Source organism: Toxorhynchites rutilus, chromosome 3 (assembly GCF_029784135.1).
Source record: "Toxorhynchites rutilus septentrionalis strain SRP chromosome 3, ASM2978413v1, whole genome shotgun sequence".
Taxonomy (NCBI): domain Eukaryota; kingdom Metazoa; phylum Arthropoda; class Insecta; order Diptera; family Culicidae; genus Toxorhynchites; species Toxorhynchites rutilus.
In genome coordinates, this window is record NC_073746.1 from 57998944 (window position 1) to 58016574 (window position 17631).

General features: G+C 38.1%; 1 long non-coding RNA gene across 1 annotated transcript in view; it reads left to right on the forward strand.

The window, feature by feature from the left end:
* Positions 1-16908, forward strand: part of LOC129779064 (uncharacterized) — a 48505-nt gene extending 31597 nt beyond the window's left edge. The window contains exons 2-3 of the long non-coding RNA XR_008743554.1: positions 16343-16447; positions 16507-16908. This is a non-coding gene — a long non-coding RNA (uncharacterized LOC129779064). The remainder of the gene's footprint in view (positions 1-16342; positions 16448-16506) is intronic.
* The last annotated feature ends 723 nt before the right edge of the window (positions 16909-17631 follow it).

Sequence of the window (17631 nt, forward strand, 5' to 3'; positions counted from 1 at the left end):
ATAGATGGGTCTGGGCCTAGAAGCATGGATGGGAGCTTGACGTAGGACTGGGATTGTTTGTAGTAATTGCATTTAAATTGAGTTTTTTCATTGTTCAAAAATCTGTACTTTTCGTACTTTTCATTTGAATTGAGTTTTTTTCATTGTTCTAAAATTTGTTTATTTTTACTTTATATTAAATTATATCCTTTCAACGGATAGGATGAGGTATAATCCGGAACCACATTTTAACATGGATACGAGATACTCGACACCATTTGATTTTTTTATATTGGTGTTCAAAAATGTACATAAAATACCATCAACGCTATTACCACCCTTGTCTATTTAATTAATTATGCAGAACAGGACAAAGAGTTATCATTTATCAGTGCTACTTTTGAATGAAAGATTCACATATATATAAACCTAACTACAGAAATATAGTATGGATAAAAATAGCATTTTATCCTACGTTGTCACGTTGTCCGAAATATTGTTTGGGGGTTGTAATAACTTTATAGCCAGGTGATGTATATTAACTCTTTGCGATCGCTTGTCTGCTCTCAGCCACCACAGCAAGGAATCATACTAATATTATACTTTATTCTGCCATGTATCAATTTAGACGTATTCTTAACGAATCTTTATGTCTGGTGAACCTGTTCACGAGTTAATATGGTGCTTCTATTAATAATGGATAACGGTACTCAGTATAATTAGCGAGGAAGCATAAGAGGATAGTCACGATGCTGAATAGCTATGATACTTCAGATGCAACAGTTATTGTTGAAAGGATGAAATGAGGCGGCACCGTCTACGTTAGTAATTCAAATTTTATTTTAAACTACGATATGAATAGGGGGGTAGTACCAAAATCTGTACGAAAGATGGTGGAATGTTTTGTAGGTTCATTAACTTTATTCGAGAGCCGTAGGTAGATGGTTCGGAGGAGATTTATAAAATATATTTGTTATATAAAAACACTTTGCTCAGTAAATGCATATTTAAAACTCACAAGAAATAAACAGATCTTATTTAGCCTTCATAATCTTTCATGATACATGCAGTGATATATGTTCTTTCAATGGAAATTCATTCCGACCAGTATGACACCCATATAAAACGTCCGCAAACGGTGAAGTTAGCCATTCCATGCCAAGCCGATATAGTGGTTCTAAAATTTTCGTGAAAAGTGGTAGTTTAATCCCTCTTACAAATCATAAGACCCGTATTTCTTCATTTTTTCATTAGGGTGACCATTTCCATTTGGTCCGAAAAATCAATTTTCCCCCTTTTTCCCCAATTCCTTTTTTCAAAAAATCATAACTTTTGAACTACTGAACCGATTCAGACGATCGACATATCAAATTAAAGCCAATGAGCAACCAATCCTCTGAATCAACAGCCAGTTAAAACGAACCTTTAAATCAACAGTCAGTTAATTGCATTTTTTACATTATAAAACTCGATATCATGATATCCTGGACCACAATTACATAAATTGATAGTAGCAAGACCTGCACGATAAAAACGTGAATTTTGCCTATTATCGGCAAAAGGAGAATAATTCATTATACGCATTCGATTCACGTAGTGAGCTAACGCCCGAATGTGGCCCAATCGTTCCGTAGCTTGGGCCGAGAAGTCAGAGCAACCGGCCAAACGGTGAAGAAGTACCTTGTCGAGGCCGACCGTGTCTGAACAGCAGTTATTAACCCAGAATGAGAGCCTGAAGATGCTAGTTGTAAACATCTTTCCGACGAAGAGCGACGTCGTGATTACAAAGGATGACAAGATCTACTTGACGCTGGACGACGGCGACGATTGGAAGGGGACCGAAATTAGGGAAATAAGATAAGACGTCAAATATATATAGAATGTCCAAGGCAAAAATCGCAAAAAAAACACGGTTGCACTCTGGCATTTAATCGAAATCTTGGTAGTAGTCCGACTTCTACAAAAGAACACTTCAGCTGGATCTAATGTCACCATCCAATTTCATCACAATTTTCTCTGTGAACAAATTGGATTGTGACTTGTAATGAACTTGTAACTTGTAACTTGTAGTTAACAAACTTACTAAACTGCTTCTCCTAAATTTACGAACACTAATTTGAAAACTTAAAATTTATGAAATTTATCGGGTGGTTTTTGGTGAGATTAAAATCAATGTTCACTGGACAACAAATTTACAAAAAAAAATTCTACGAACAAAAAATATCGGAAAGGTTGAAAAAAAAAGATCAACATTCGCGGGAAGACATACTATACGGAGTGCCTGCCGGAAGTTGCCGCTTTCATCGAAAAGTATCACGCGAAAGAGTTGTACTATCTGTCTGATCTCGTCTGGTTTCGGCCAATTAGGGCAATAGATCACTGGAAGAGATAAAGATAAACGTTGTATCAAAGATCGTCAACCCTTCCAACAACCCGCGATGTTTGAATTTTTTTTTTGGGGAAATCTCAAATGGAGGATCTCAGAGACAGATCTTTTGTAGTTTTTTTTCATCGCCATCCAAAATGCATACGTTAAGTTCGTTAAGTTGGGATAGATTATAAACTACAAATGAAATGCTTTAATCCCACGGTACATTAGTCATTGTGGGTGAAGAGAATTTCCTGGCTCGCCCGTAGCAAAAAGATTTACGAGTTTACTTGTGGTGAATTGCACATCTCGGCACTCTATGCGTGAATACGCTTGTGCTGAAACCCATCCCGATTCGTCCAAAATAAGTTTGATTGATAGTCATCTTTCGCATAACCCAAAGTGAACAAAATGAGTTTAACTGAATTCAGGTAATATTAAAGCTTAAACCATTGACAATTCTGAATTCGCCCGCAACAAGGTGGCTAATGTTTGACCAATCTCATTTTACTTTTTTTGAACTATTGATCTATTTTTTTGCCATTGGATAATAAGCTGACAGACTGAAACACCCGAATCAACTCAGAAAAATTTGGAAACCAGAGATGTTTATTTTACTCTTTTGAGTAATGTATGCTCAGAACAATATATTAAATAAATAGTTGCATGATCAAACTTTAGAGATATTGGACAGCATTTGAAGAAGCTATGTTATCTGCGTTGGAATTGAAGCTGTTAAATCAGCAACTGAACTGATGAAAATGAATTTCAAAACAATCTGCTGCAATGAATCGTCAAACGGTTGAACAACTAAATTTCAAATCTATATATATATAAAAATGGATATCTGTCTGTCTGTCTGATTCTCATGGACTAGGAAACTACTGAACCGATCGACATGAAAATTGGTATGTTGGGGTTTTTGGGGTCGGGGAAGGTTCTAATGATAGTTCGAGACCCCTCCCCCTCTCTAAACGGGAGCTGCCATATAAATAAAACACAAATTTCTGCATTACTCCAGTATGAATCAAGCAAATGGAACGAAATTTGGCATGTGGAGGTTTTAGGGTACAATAAATGATTCTAAAGGGTGTGTCACATCAAATTGCATCACGGAAAAAACGCTGTAGAAATTTAATTTTTAGGAATTATATCTTCAGCTTTCGCTTATAATCAGATAAGAGTGTATAGATCACGTTGGCCATGCTTCACTGTCAATTTTTCGTAAATTTGGAAAAATGTCGTCGAACGAAAAAGAGCGTCGTGAATTAATCCTGTGCACTCATTTCGAGAATCCGGAGTTGTCACATCGGGACATCGGTAAGATGCTGGGAATCGTCCAATCCACGGTCAGAAGAGTACTAAAACGATACTTCGAGAACCTAACCATCGACCGGAAGGTGAAGAACGGCAAAAATGGATGCTCCGTCATTGAAAAAGATCACAAGCGCGTAGTTAAGCAGTTTAGACGTGATCCGAGAAGTTCGGTCCGGGATGTCGTCAATAAGCTGAATTTGTCAAGTTCATTCGTCCAGCGGACCAAGCAGCGGGGGGGCCTGCGTACATACAAGGTTCAGAAGGCTCCTAACCGCGACGAAAGGCAAAACATGGTGGGGAAGACGCGAGCCCGGAAGCTGTACACCGAAATGCTGACGAAGCCGCATTGCCTGGTAATGGACGACGAAACCTACGTCAAAGCGGACTTTCGTCAGCTGCCGGGCCTGTTGTTCTTCTCCGCAGAGGACAAATTCAGCGTTCCGGAGGAGATTCGCAAGCAGAAACTATCCAAGTTTGCCAAAAAGTACATGGTGTGGCAAGCGATCTGCTCTTGCGGAAAGCGGAGCGCCCCCTTCGTGATGACCGGCACGGTAAACGGGCAGGTTTACCTTAAGGAGTGCCTACAGAAGCGCTTACTACCACTATTGAAGCAGCACGAGGGCCCGACCATCTTCTGGCCGGATCTCGTTTCGTGCCACTATTCAAAGGACGTGTTGGAGTGGTACGAAGCCAACGGGGTCACCTTCGTGCCAAAGGAAATGAACTCGCCCAACGCGCCGGAGCTTCGCTCAATAGAAAAATATTGGGCGATTATGAAGCAGGCCCTCCGAACAACCCAAAAGTTGTCAAATCGGAGGCGGACTACAAGAGAAAATGGATTTCTGTTCAAAAAAACTACAACCTGACGTTGTACAGAACCTTATGGACGGGGTAAAGAGGAAGGTGCGAGCATACGGGCTTGGGCTCGAAGTATGAATAAAAAGAAAATGCGAAAAGTTGTTTAAGGGGGTATTCTAGTGTAGAGACACGAATTTCGGACGTTTTTTCGAACTCCGTAAAAATAAAACAAAGAATATTTTTACTATCCATTATATCATTATTCGTTTATCTATCTTTCAACAATAAAACAAAAATAGGACGGAAAAAAAATATTCATAATTAGAATAGTTACATGCTGGTGAAGTGAGGGTGTTCAAAAAAAAGTTGTGCCATGGCGTACACGATTCTGGTTATCTGAAACAAAAAAATCGAACAGATTCTGAATCAGTAAAGATGTCGCTATGGCATGAACCTCGGACAAGTCAAAAACATGGGTTTTAACAAAATGGCGGCCGTTTGAAAACAAAAATGCTGTTTAAAACGTTTTTTTTTGCGTTTACCGATTTTTTAAAAATAGTAAAATTAAAAAGTTATAATTTTTTATTGGTTCATGCGATAGAGAGATGTATGCAGATTATTTTCATATAAATTTGACATAAATCGGTTCAGTAGAACTTGAGATATCGTGTACGCCAGTTAGAAAAAAAACTAGTTCCGAGAGAAACGCGTTTGAAGTTCATTGTGATGGCCGTAACAGGTTAGATACCACATCACTAAGATGGCTCTAACTAGGTAAATAATAGGATTTTTGATAAGTCCTTTCTAGAGTATATTCTTGAATGCCTAAACTACAGAAATATGGTAAAAAAAAATTTCGATTTTTTCAGATTTCTAGACTAGAATACCCCCTTAATAGTTTTTATTTTACTGTCTAAAAATTTCAAAAGGATCGGACTACTGGGCGAATTTCTACAGCGTTTTTTCCGTGATGCAATTTGATGTGACACACCCTTTATGGTGGTTAGATACTCCTCCCCCTCTCTTAGAGGGGCTGCCATACAAATGGAACACAAATTTCTGCATTACTCGAGAATTAATCAAGCAAATGAAACCATATTAGGCATATGAAGGCTTGAGGGTGCAATAAATGTTTCTATGGTGGTTAGTTACTCCTCCTCCTCTCTTAGGGGGGGGGGAGGAGTAACTCTGAAGGAAAATGGGAAAATTCGAAAAAATTCAATTCGCATGTGTTCTACAATTACATATTGACAAGCGTTGTTAGTCCATTTGATGTTTGCGGTAACGAAATTGATCTTAGTTCAAAAGTGGAAATGGATTTTAATGTGGTTAAACGCACTCCTATATCGTCATCTATCTATACAAAAAAAAAATAGATCGCCGAAAGTGTTGATAAGAGCAAAACTCGAGAACACAATTGTCCGATTTAGGAATGTCTTCATTCTATCATATTTTCTGTATGAAATATTTATTCCATGTAACCTTATTATGCTACCTATTATGCTACCTATTATGCTACCTATTAATTCTTAACCACTGTTACATTTATGTTTGTGTTTTCGAGAATATAGTATAGTGAGATAATTTACTTAACTCAATGTAAAAAAGCATACCCCGGTAACGGTTCAACTTCTATTATTTCTCAATGATGCATATTAAGAGTATATGTGTGCAACGTGAATACCATCAACATCGTCAAATCAATAATAACTATTCCAAACAATTATAATAAAAAACTTTCAATACAGATTTTCTTGAAAAGAACCTCAAGATAAAAAGATTTTTATGACCAAATGCATAGATTGCTCGCATAGAAAATCATAAGCATAGAAATCATCCCGAGCCACACTCTCGCAAAACTTGACAGCTTGAGTCCTGATTATGAGCCTTTCCTATGTTGCCAATGTTCAATTTGCGTTGAGTGGAATTGTCTTTTGGTTCAATGTGATGAAGATGTGAGTCTAACATACAAAGATTGAACATTGAGCGAATGAAATGTCGATCTGTTCCCTACGAGCAGACATTCTTCCATCAATGTTAAATTGCAAATGTTTTGGCCAGTATTATATATAGAAATATACTTTTGATTGTCCATATAAAAATAATTATAATTCACCACTGTTGACCGAACCCGCACTGTCTCGAATCTAAACCAGCGCCCCACACTTTCCCATGCTATCCCGCTACCAGCATAACACATGAACCGGCGGCAGCGTCCACGCTCCGTGTAATGCAATATTGCACCGCTCGTAATGACTTCACATCCCGAGCTCAACACTGCACCCATTATTCTCGGTAACTTTTGCGCAACCCGCCCTCTACGCGATCCGCGATCCCACAATGTACTGTATTTAGAACGAAATAATTAAAGAGAAATAAGCACAACGCTGCACATAATCGCATATTTTTATGCCTTTTGTATTTATGCTGCCGGTCCAAAATAATAGACAGCGCGCGCGTTACGGAAGGGCAAGCTCTCTCACCCATCTCGATATGCTGTTTTTTGTAGGCTCTGTTGTTTTGTTTCCCTTTTTTCGTTGTTGTTGTTTCTACTTTTCCCGTCGCAGGGTTCGCCACGGTTGTCCAGCCACCACGGTTCATCGGGAACGACATAAACAATTCGACGGTGCGCACTGCGCCGTGAGTTGTTTCCGAGCCTACTGTAAGAGATCGCTCTTGGCCCTCTAGTTTTTTGGGTGTGGGAATGACTGAGGGAAGAACATTAGAACAATGTCTAATTCGAGAAGCAGCCATGGAAAGGGAGCCCCGTTTAATGGTTTACTGAAGACGCCGGCGATAGGCGAAGCAAGGGGTCTTCAAAATGTTTACATGTAATCCAAATTTGTTTGAAGGATTCCTTGAGAACATGAGCATGAGCATGAGCATGGATTCTGTTCAAATTTCGCTGTTTTACACCATTCGAGAAAAACCACCACTGGTTCGCCCCTCTGAGAACTCTGCCTAAGAGGGAGCGGCATCGCGATGCATGCGTGCAGCATAGCGAACAGACGAGGCGATGCGGGGATGAATTGCAGCTGAAGAAAAACCAATGGTGATGGCAATAGCGATCATCAACGCGGTAAATGACTCTTGCACTTGAAGAACAACCAACCACAACCACACGCCAACCAGCAGCATCATGCCCGCCTTTATACAAATAACGCGTGGCTGCTGGATGCTGTGCAAGAGCTCTCCCCGCTACTCTAGGTCGGACACAAGCATTCGTTGAAAGCGTGGTACTTGTACTTGATAGTGGTTTGTAAAGAGCCTCAATTTAGTGTCGTAATAAGTGCTCAGGTCTTGGTGTTACATTATTTGTCGCAATGCTCAAAATTGTGTTCAATTCATTACTTATGCATTTTGTATTTCTTTCATGGCACTTTGCGCTGGTGCTAATTTTTGCGATTAACGATTAATTTCTATGAAGATAACTAAGAAAACCAAATTGGAAAGTAAAATTTTGGTTCTCCAGAGCACTTTTGATCCTGTTGATGACCATATGTTTGCACTGAATTAGAAGAATTAATAGCTAGCTCCCAAATAGGCAACAAATCTAAATATTGAATTTATAATGAATCCATTCCAAGCTCGTTGAAAGTTAAAGGTACCAAATGACGGCATAGCGCAAGGGAACCACGATGACGGAATCCGGATGGGAGAGTGCGCCTCTACATTGGCGGCTGATGCAGGCTCACTTGGAATACGGGTTCGGTTATTGGAGGGGTGAAAAATGCGGGACGAGAGGGAGAGAAATGACTATAAAAAGAATTTGAAATCAAAACAAGAGTCATCTACCCACACATCTCCACACCAACACAACTCGAGGGTTCCAACGCTGCTGGATTGCAACGAAAGTAAGAAAACAAGATCTTGGCTCTGTTGGAAAAGGGAGTGGAGGGAAGTAAAGGCAACGATCAGTTACTGAATTTTGTTCGTTTTTCCTCAATTTCTTATAATAACACCTCCGGAGAAAAATATCTCCCCTCATTCATATGTGCGCGGCTTGTTTGCATTCCCGTTTTTTCGAAGACGACGCGCGACTTGAGAATACACAATTCCTTCGCAACGGCAGAGCACAATTTGAATCCGCTTCTGTTATCCTCCACCGTTCGGGATTGGGTCTCGAGCAAGACTACGTAACAGGTTGAAAATAGGGACGAAGCGTTTATTTTGCGCTGCTCGTACATATCCTGCACACCTGAAATTTTCATTCTATTGTTGCAGTGTTCACCACACTGCGCTTGGTTCTATTTTTAACTTTCGATTTCTTTATTCTGTGGGGGATTTTTTTCTGTCATCGTCACAGTGGAAGAGCGTGAGAACGAATGTGACTGGTAAAGCGAATCGAATACAGATCAATTGAAAGTTTTGGGAGGAATTCTTTCTTCACGATGCTTTGCTTCTTGCTTTTATTTTATGTTTTTTTTTCTGAACAAGTGTGCATCTTGCTTCACTGGCGAGGGGCAATAAAATATTAATTCAATGTTTTTCATGCTTAGCTTTTTTCCTATAGACTTATTGAAGAAAACGGTTATTGATAATACATCGCGGTGGATGGTTTGAAAACCCTTGATAGTTTTTGAAAGGCCGGTATCTCATCGTATGAAAATTTAAAAGTGCAGCATTTTTACGGTTTTTAACATGAGATACTACTGGTTATTTTGTTATTTATGTAACGTACAGCGCGGACTCGATTATATACAGTCTCCGATTTCTTTTCACTGTATATAATCAAATCCTGTATATAATCGAGTCAAAAAAATGTTGTTTATTCGTTTTTTATGCATATATTTTTCGTTTATTGGAAATTTAAAAAAAAAAGAATTTAATTTTTGATTCATCCCCCTAAAGTCAGGAAACACCTTTCTCACGTGAAAAAAATGTTTTTTTTCCAAAATCTCTCAGGAGATGATAGATGATCATATTTGATGAAAAAAATCTTTCTACGTATATGTTCGAATTTCAACAATGACTGAGTCATAGAACGTTTTTTTGTTTCGGACTCTGTTGCCTTAAACTGGCACTACACTAAAAAGTACGTTACGTAAGCCAATTGTTTTGCTTTCATCTGAAAGATGAGAAAATTTAGTAGAGGATATTGTAATGGAACATCTAAATTAGTGGAATTAAATAATATTTTGGAAATTAAAATTGAAAAGTTAGTCATTTTTAATGCGTAATCATTAATTTTATCCCGAAAACTCATATTAAACTTGATTGTTTCTATCAAATAAATTAAAACTCTCAAATCAAATCACTTTGACACCCATCTTATATCTTTCATAATTTCGCTACAATATCGATATAAGCAATTCCTGGTGAAAAATTCAAAATCACCATTTTTACCCTTTCTACTTATAATAGCCACTTAAATTTCACCTTAACGCGGAAAGGTTACATTTTTCTTGAAATAAGTCATATTTGAATTATAAGAAAAATTATTTTTTTTCAAATTTTTCCAAAATTGTATATAATCGAATCACATATAATCGAGTCTGTATATTATCGAGTCCGACCTGTAGATAAACTCTTAGCACTCATATTACTTTCGGAGTAATTCAATAAATAATATATACAGCCATTCCATGCCAAACCGATATACAGGGTAACTTCGATATAACGTACATTTCACTTTCAAAATTGTACGTTGTATCGATTTGTACGTTATATCGAAGCATAATAATGAACTCACAAACGTAGCCTCTTGTTGCTGTTTTAGTAAAGTTATTAAATAAAATAAATTAGAAGACAAAGCCAGCCTATCTCATGATGTTTTTCTTCGCACTGGTAAAATGTACGTTATATCGTTATGTCCACGTTAAATTTCGGACACCAAGATGATGCTAGTAAAGCAAAAATTCACGTAATACAACAAAACCGATTGTTTATTTCAGTAAAATAGACTTATATCTAAAACAAGGAAAGCTTACTTCGATGTTAATTACGTTGTCTGTAAAATTCACGAACTTTGTTGGGAATATCTGCCATTAGGTTCCGTACAGTATCCTCAGATATGCTGGCGGCGGCACTTTTCCATCTCCTCTTGAAATCATTAATGTCATTCGCTTTCTTCTTAGTTTCGAATAGTTTTCGCTTAATCAGAGCCCAGTACTTTTCCACTGGGCGGAGTTCTGGACAGTTCGGTGGATTTGCTGTTTTTGACACATATTTATACCATTCCACGACGGATTTTGCATAGTGACAAGAGGCCAAATCTGGCCAAAACAACGCTGGAGAGTTGTGGCTTCTTGCGAATGGTAGCAACCGCTCCTGGGGACATTCCTTCTCGTAGACATCTTTGTTGATAGTGCCGGTAGAAACGAAAGATTTGGATTTTCGGCCACAACTGCATATGGCCTGCCAAACCAAGTACTTTTGGCATTCCTTCGCATTGCAGTATAAAAAGCGAGACCCGGAATCTGTTTGAAGTCTTAGAGAACATAAGTTTCATCGTTCATTATGGTGCATGAACATTTTTGCAAAAACTGGGTGTAGAGCACCTTAGCACGGTTTTTTGCAGTGAAATTTTGCTTATCATCACGATTGGGCACCTTTTTCACTTTGTACGCCTTCAGTCCATGCCTCTGCTTCACTTTTTGTACATATGATTTTGATTTTCCAACCTTTCGAGCCACATTTCTAACTGAAAGGTTGGGATGTGATGATGGCAACCACCTTTCGGCCCATCTGTCGGGAGCATACTTTTCGATTTGTTCCGCTTGCAACCTTCCGATCCACAGTTAAGCGCTGGTCAAACGATTTGCACACACTAAACACAGTACTCTTCGGCAGTTTTAGCTTTTTGGCGAGATCGCGTACCGACAGTATTGGATTTTGCTATCGTTCGCGCAAAATGCGTTTGCATACTTCTACTTGATTCGACGCCATTTTACCAAACTGAAGAAGAATGTAAACATGTTGGAGATCGAAATAAAGAGGAGCGTTCCTGCTGTCATGTAAGTGAAATATTTCATTGATTAGTGAAATATTTCATAAACTACACTGAAAGATAAAAAAATGTTTTTTCAGTTCCACTCTCTAATAGCGTTAACGTTCCCAATGGAACTTTTGCCGTCTCAACGTATGTGTTAACTTGCGTCATTTGTGAATTCTTAGTTGAGATTTCTTAAGCCAACAACACACCCTGAATGTATTCGGAGTGGCAAGCTCTAGAATACGCGTAACCACAGTGCAAGTCGGAAGAAATTTCTTTGACGAAAAAACCTCCGACCAGAACGGGAATCGAACCCGAACACCCGGCATGATAATGTGTGACGCTAACCACTCGACCGTGGGTGTACTTTTTAGTTCCACTGGGCACATTGTGATAGCCAGTCGGGTGCTATGATTGATGATAAGATAGTTAGGAAAATCTCTAGCAGAACTGTCAGTGGGGAACTCAATTCAGGGGAAAACAAAGGGAAAATATCAGTGGGAAACCCGATATGTCGGCTCCTGTCATTTCAATAGGAGTTCAATTTGGACGTCACCTGATAGCAAATTGACCTTGTTCGTTCCGGGCCAGATGTCGTATAACTGCGATGCGCAATCGAAACAAATTTTGTAAGGTCAACGCAAACAATATTTCTCGCGTAGCTTTTGAAAAAGGCCTATCTCCTTTGATCGATTCTCTTCATTGACTTTCTCTTTCCATAAACACTTCCTTGCAGACAGATTTGGCGCCAGTTTTGCCACATAATTTGATAAACGGGATTCCCTTTAGCACTTCTCATCTACGAATACACCGGGAAATGCTTCTACTGTTGAGTTATTAACTTATGTAGATCGATCGTTTTTAAAAGTTACGCGAGATTTATTTTTATTGATTTCAGGTATTCCGTCGAATATTTTGGCTACGAAAACACCTCCTCCGAGAAAAAGATCTGAAAACCCCTGTATTACAAGAAGCCAATGGTAAAAAACGACAAAAATTCGTCCACAGAAAAAGTATTGTTTTCCATTACGCAACGTAAGATCACACATGACATGTGTTTCAGGATCCGCTGGCTTTGCCGATCTGTCACATCCGGGTTTTCGGGCGATGGTCAGAATTTCCCCGAACCGTTTCAGAATGTCTTCTTCTTCTTCTTATATGGCACTAACGTTCCTAGAGGAACTCCGCCGTCTCAACGTAGTATTACTTGCGTCATTTTCATTAGTACTTAGTTGAGATTTCCATGCCAAATAACACGCCTTGAATGCATTCTGAGTGGCCTGCTCTAGAATACGCGTGACCACAGTGCAAGTCTGAGGAAATTTCTTTGAACAAAAATTTCCCCGACCAGAACGGGAATCGAACCCGAACCCCCGGCATGTTAGGTTTGACGCTAACCACTCGGCCACGGAAGCACGTTTCAGAATGTCACACACCGTAGATTTCGAGAAAATTCAAAAATTTTGCTAATTCACGAGCGAAAAGACCGGGATTTTCCGGTCTCCGATGAAGCTATGATGTGAACAAATAAACATATCCAGACAACCGATGCATGCTGTGATTGTAAAAAGTCTTGCCTTGATTCAGTGAAATTAAAAAAAAATACTCAGAAAAATATCGAAATCTCCGGATTTTTTCGTGTTCAGTCTTTGATAGCTTTTGACGATAACAGTTTTATGAATATAAAGCTCGAGAAATTTTTGTTATTTTTCGATCAAACTTATATTATTTTGGAATTTGCCAATTTGTTTCGTAGATAAACATTAGGAAATAGTAACATATGCTCATCGTTCGTTTAGTTAGTTCGTTAGTTTGAAACTCTTGAAACTATCAAAGAACGTTCCACCTGGGGATATTGTGAAAGAGTTCTATTTCTGAAGAGATTTGGAAATAACTATCAAATCTGATGATATCATATCTAAAATCAATATTGTTTTCAATTTTTCTGCTGATGGTTCAGTAAGTAACGATCAATTCAGTAAAAAAAGAAATATATATTCAAGATGTTTATTGTATAACACATCGACATGCAAATTAATCCCTGCCGAAACGCTTGATTCGTTATTTAATATTTGTTACTACCAAAAATCTGAGGCTCTGAATATTCGTTTATCTTGGTTTATTCGAAGGAATGACCTAAGATTATGAGCTCCTCATTTCTGCGCTGAGTAAAAGCTCGCATGAGTACCATTTCATGCGAGCTTTTGAATTGAAGAACAAAACCGAATTGTTTTGTGAAGTTCAAAGATAAAAATATTGCCTTGCTGATTCTAGTAAGTAAGGGGCTGAGTTTAGAACTTACCATGCAGATATTCTAGTACATATGACTTCTTTAAACTTGAAGCTATAGAGCAAGCAAACCAATTACGCTCCAAGACAATCTACAAATATTTGTTTCTGTCTCTGTCTCTGCAAAGGCAAAGACCAGGAACTAGCGCCGAAAGATCGGTTATGTATACATTACCATGTTCGAAAGGCTCTGCAGTATCACCCCCATAGAAGTATTGATTCGTATCATTGATCGAAAAATATTGTTTGTCGGGACTACCTGGAAATGCAATAGCGGTATTTCCTTGAACTGAGCGCAAGATAATCATCCTGCTGCGAGAAGGCATTCTCAACACTATTTTAAATAAACTCTAAGAGAAAAGGCAAATTAAGCGTTAAAGACGATATAAGATTGACATTGTTGCAAAATCTCTTGTTATGAATTCGGTATCTAACTTACAGTTACAACAGCCGATTTCGTTTTACAATAATTTTATTAGCATAAGATTTTGAAATTGGAGGAGCAACAAGTATTTCAAAGATGCTGTTTTCATTCACCCAACGTAATAACTGATGTTTTTCAACAGGTCGCATAATACTTAATTGCAATCAAAGAGGGTAGCTTAGGTAAAAATTTTGGGAATCGTTGCTTTATCACCTCCTGAGAAATTCTCAATAAGTTACCTGAAAACCAAGTAAAACATTGCAACATGTATTTGAAACTCAGAACCAACTTTAATCTTTTGGCAGCAGACGAAAACAATAATTCTAACTTTCAGATTATGCAAAATATCTACCAAATAAAAAAAAAAGTATTGGAAAATTTATCGCATCGTGGTTACTGGTAGAACATAACGCTAGTTTCACATATGTTTCAAAGCATAACTCATCACAATTAGCTCATGTATATTGGCTTTCGATTTATTGTCTACAATGTTTGCTACCTCCTAGCAGCAAACATAAACCAGACACTTTCATCATTGGAGACTCCCAGCTGGAGGGTGAGGAAGTTTTCCTCTGTCGATGACCTATCTACCTACCAAGGTTGGAAAGTTGAATCTTATAGCCATGTGTAGCTGCTGCGCTGATGCTAGAGTTGGCGTCGAAAAGAGGTAGCCCATAAGTGGGTGTGGATAAAACAAAGTCTACGGAAGAATGCTGAAACGAGATGAGAAATCAAACATTACGGCTTTACCGAGTGCTCTGCGCCGCGAAACGACCCCATGCAGTTTATGCGCATACCATCGCACATTGCTCTTTGCTTGAAGGCCTCCCGCATAAGAGAGTGCAGTGACACAGAAGCATACTCAACATAGATTTCCCTTCTTGGTGGAAGATGTTTATCTTAGCACATACGCGCTGGATAGACGATGTATCGATTCCTCGCCACGCCAACATAACACAGGAAAACAAAGTTGTATCCGTTTTTACCAAGACTTTTCTTCTTGCGCTTCCAGTACCCATGAACATATAATTGTGCCTACCGGTATAATACGCCCATGGCATCACTGATCTGCATACAAAATCAGAAGGAAATGAAAGAGAGTGGTTCGGCGGTACGTCATCGTGGGAGAGCAAGAGACTTAGGCCGTGCGCGTTCTCTTTCTCTCAGTTACGAGCAAGAGAGCAAACGATCGTTTCAGTATATGGGTGTGTTGGCGTAGGATGAATCGATATGAGCACCGTACAACTCAAGCTATCAACCGCAAGCGGCCAACGGTATCGCTAGTGGTAGTACGTGTAGGTTGATGTTTGTATAGCTCTGCTCGGATATGTTGGTGCGTGCATTCATACTTAGATCAAACAAGAATACTTGGTACCATGCAGCAATGCTAGTTTGGAACTCCTAAGGCATGTAGTATGTTTTGTAAACGAACGCAGATGAATGCTGATGAATTGGAATAGCTGTATTCAAATAATTCTTAAAATGTTAAGCATCTATAAAGTAAATTTAGGTCACATGGGAAGAATAAATTTGCTTTCAAATATTGTTCATAAATAAAATAGTTTCACATTTTTGAAGAAAAATTTTAACACATCACCTCCATTAAATTTTTCAGATCAACTTTTAATGTTTAAAGGAACGTTAGTACCTTTAAGAATATTCTACAATATTTCACAATTACGCATGTATTACTCATTTTATTTTTTACGAATACATGCGTAACCGTTTCTTCTAATGAGTTTGCTAGAATAGTCACCGAAAACAACACGCTATCCAAGAAACATATATTATTCTATCACACATCCTGTTTCCCTGTGAATTTTATTGTTAAAATGACGTCATCGATACATTAATGATTTAATCAGTCAGGATTATTTTTGTACGATTCGGAATAACAAAAGAATAAAACAGGTAGCCTGCTTTTTAGTTCAAATAACTTTTTCTCTCATGACTCATCTCCGGAACAAAAATACGAGAGGCGGGGACTGCTAATTTAACTATATTAAAATACCGAACATTCTATAATTTCTGTCGTTGAATGACTTCCACAGCGATGACTATGACTATGAATACTGCAAATTTGTGCGCAAAAACCAACCATTAAATATTCAATTAGAAGGTATTATATGTATGTTTTCTTCGCAGTGGAATATAACATTCGAAATATATACATGTAGCATAAACCTTTCAGTCTACAGAAGATTATGATCGCTTGATGAATGTTGTTTTTTAGGTGAATCAGAGCCTTGGGACTATTTTGTAAACGAGTGAAAAAGGTGAAATGAGATGATCGAGATGACCAGCGCGTACTTCTAGAGGCTTCTGAGCAACAAAATAAGTATATTTTACACGGCAATATTTTCGCAATCCTTGAAAATACAAGTTGGTATCTTTTAGAAAACAAGACAGTGTAGCAGTCTATGGAGGGCTATCTTCAAGGATGACCACAAATGCTCCCGTTAAGGTTTTTCACAAAATGCAGCAGATTGCCGTCCATCCCATAGTTTGTCAATGTCTTCAGAACTAGTGAAAATTCATGTTCGGTTGTACGTCGTAGTTGATTCGCTGAAAGAAGTGAACGAAAGATTCCACGTAACGGACTTCTGAATTGCCCTGTAGGATCATGTCATTCAACACCGTTGGATTATTTTTGTGAGGCTATGTGAAGTCTTTGGTCCACGCGGCTCATCGCGAACAATTCACGCCTTGGAAGACAATATTTGCTACATGAACGACAATATACAATATTTGTCCTGGTAAACGATCTCCATTGCTGTGAAAAGTTATCAAAAGTTGCTATTCCTGATTTGACTTCCTCCTAGCCATTAAAATAGCAATATATCGAAAATTTTATTCGTATAAAATGACAAAGAATTATCTTTCAAATAAAGCCAATTTCAATGAAATTAGTATCAATTAAAACCAACCTTTCAATTCTCATGTATCCTGTACAAGTCTTAATGCGATTCACACGGAGAACGCCCAGAAAGCGCATTAATCACAGAAATCGAAACAAAAGGACAGCATATTTGGCAAGTTTCTAAAACTCATAGATTATCTGAGAGTGGTAAAAAACAGCTTTCAGACATCTGTATCATATTTTGAATCATTTTTGGAAGTCTAACAAAGTTTTTTTTCTTCTGCCCATCACTTTTAATGGGACTTGGGACTACCATTATGATCCTTAATTGAAAATAAACTTAATGAGTAATATAAGCCCAGTACTTCGGATGTGAAAGGTGTTAAGTTGGGTTGCCGCGTTATGCATGGTTTCGTGTCAACGAATACAACGACATAAATCAACACTATATCCGATAGCAATGCATTGATGTTTGCTATGCATTCTATGCTCAAATAGTTCTTAAATTCTACAGTTACTGTTTTTAATAAGCCTCACTAGTGCGTATATAGGATACCATAGAAACATGGAGTTCTTTTGCTTTTCTTTATTTTGAAAAGAAAAGAAAAGGTTCCTTTTAATATTTGGATTTACGAAATATTGATTGGATTGCAGAGTAAATG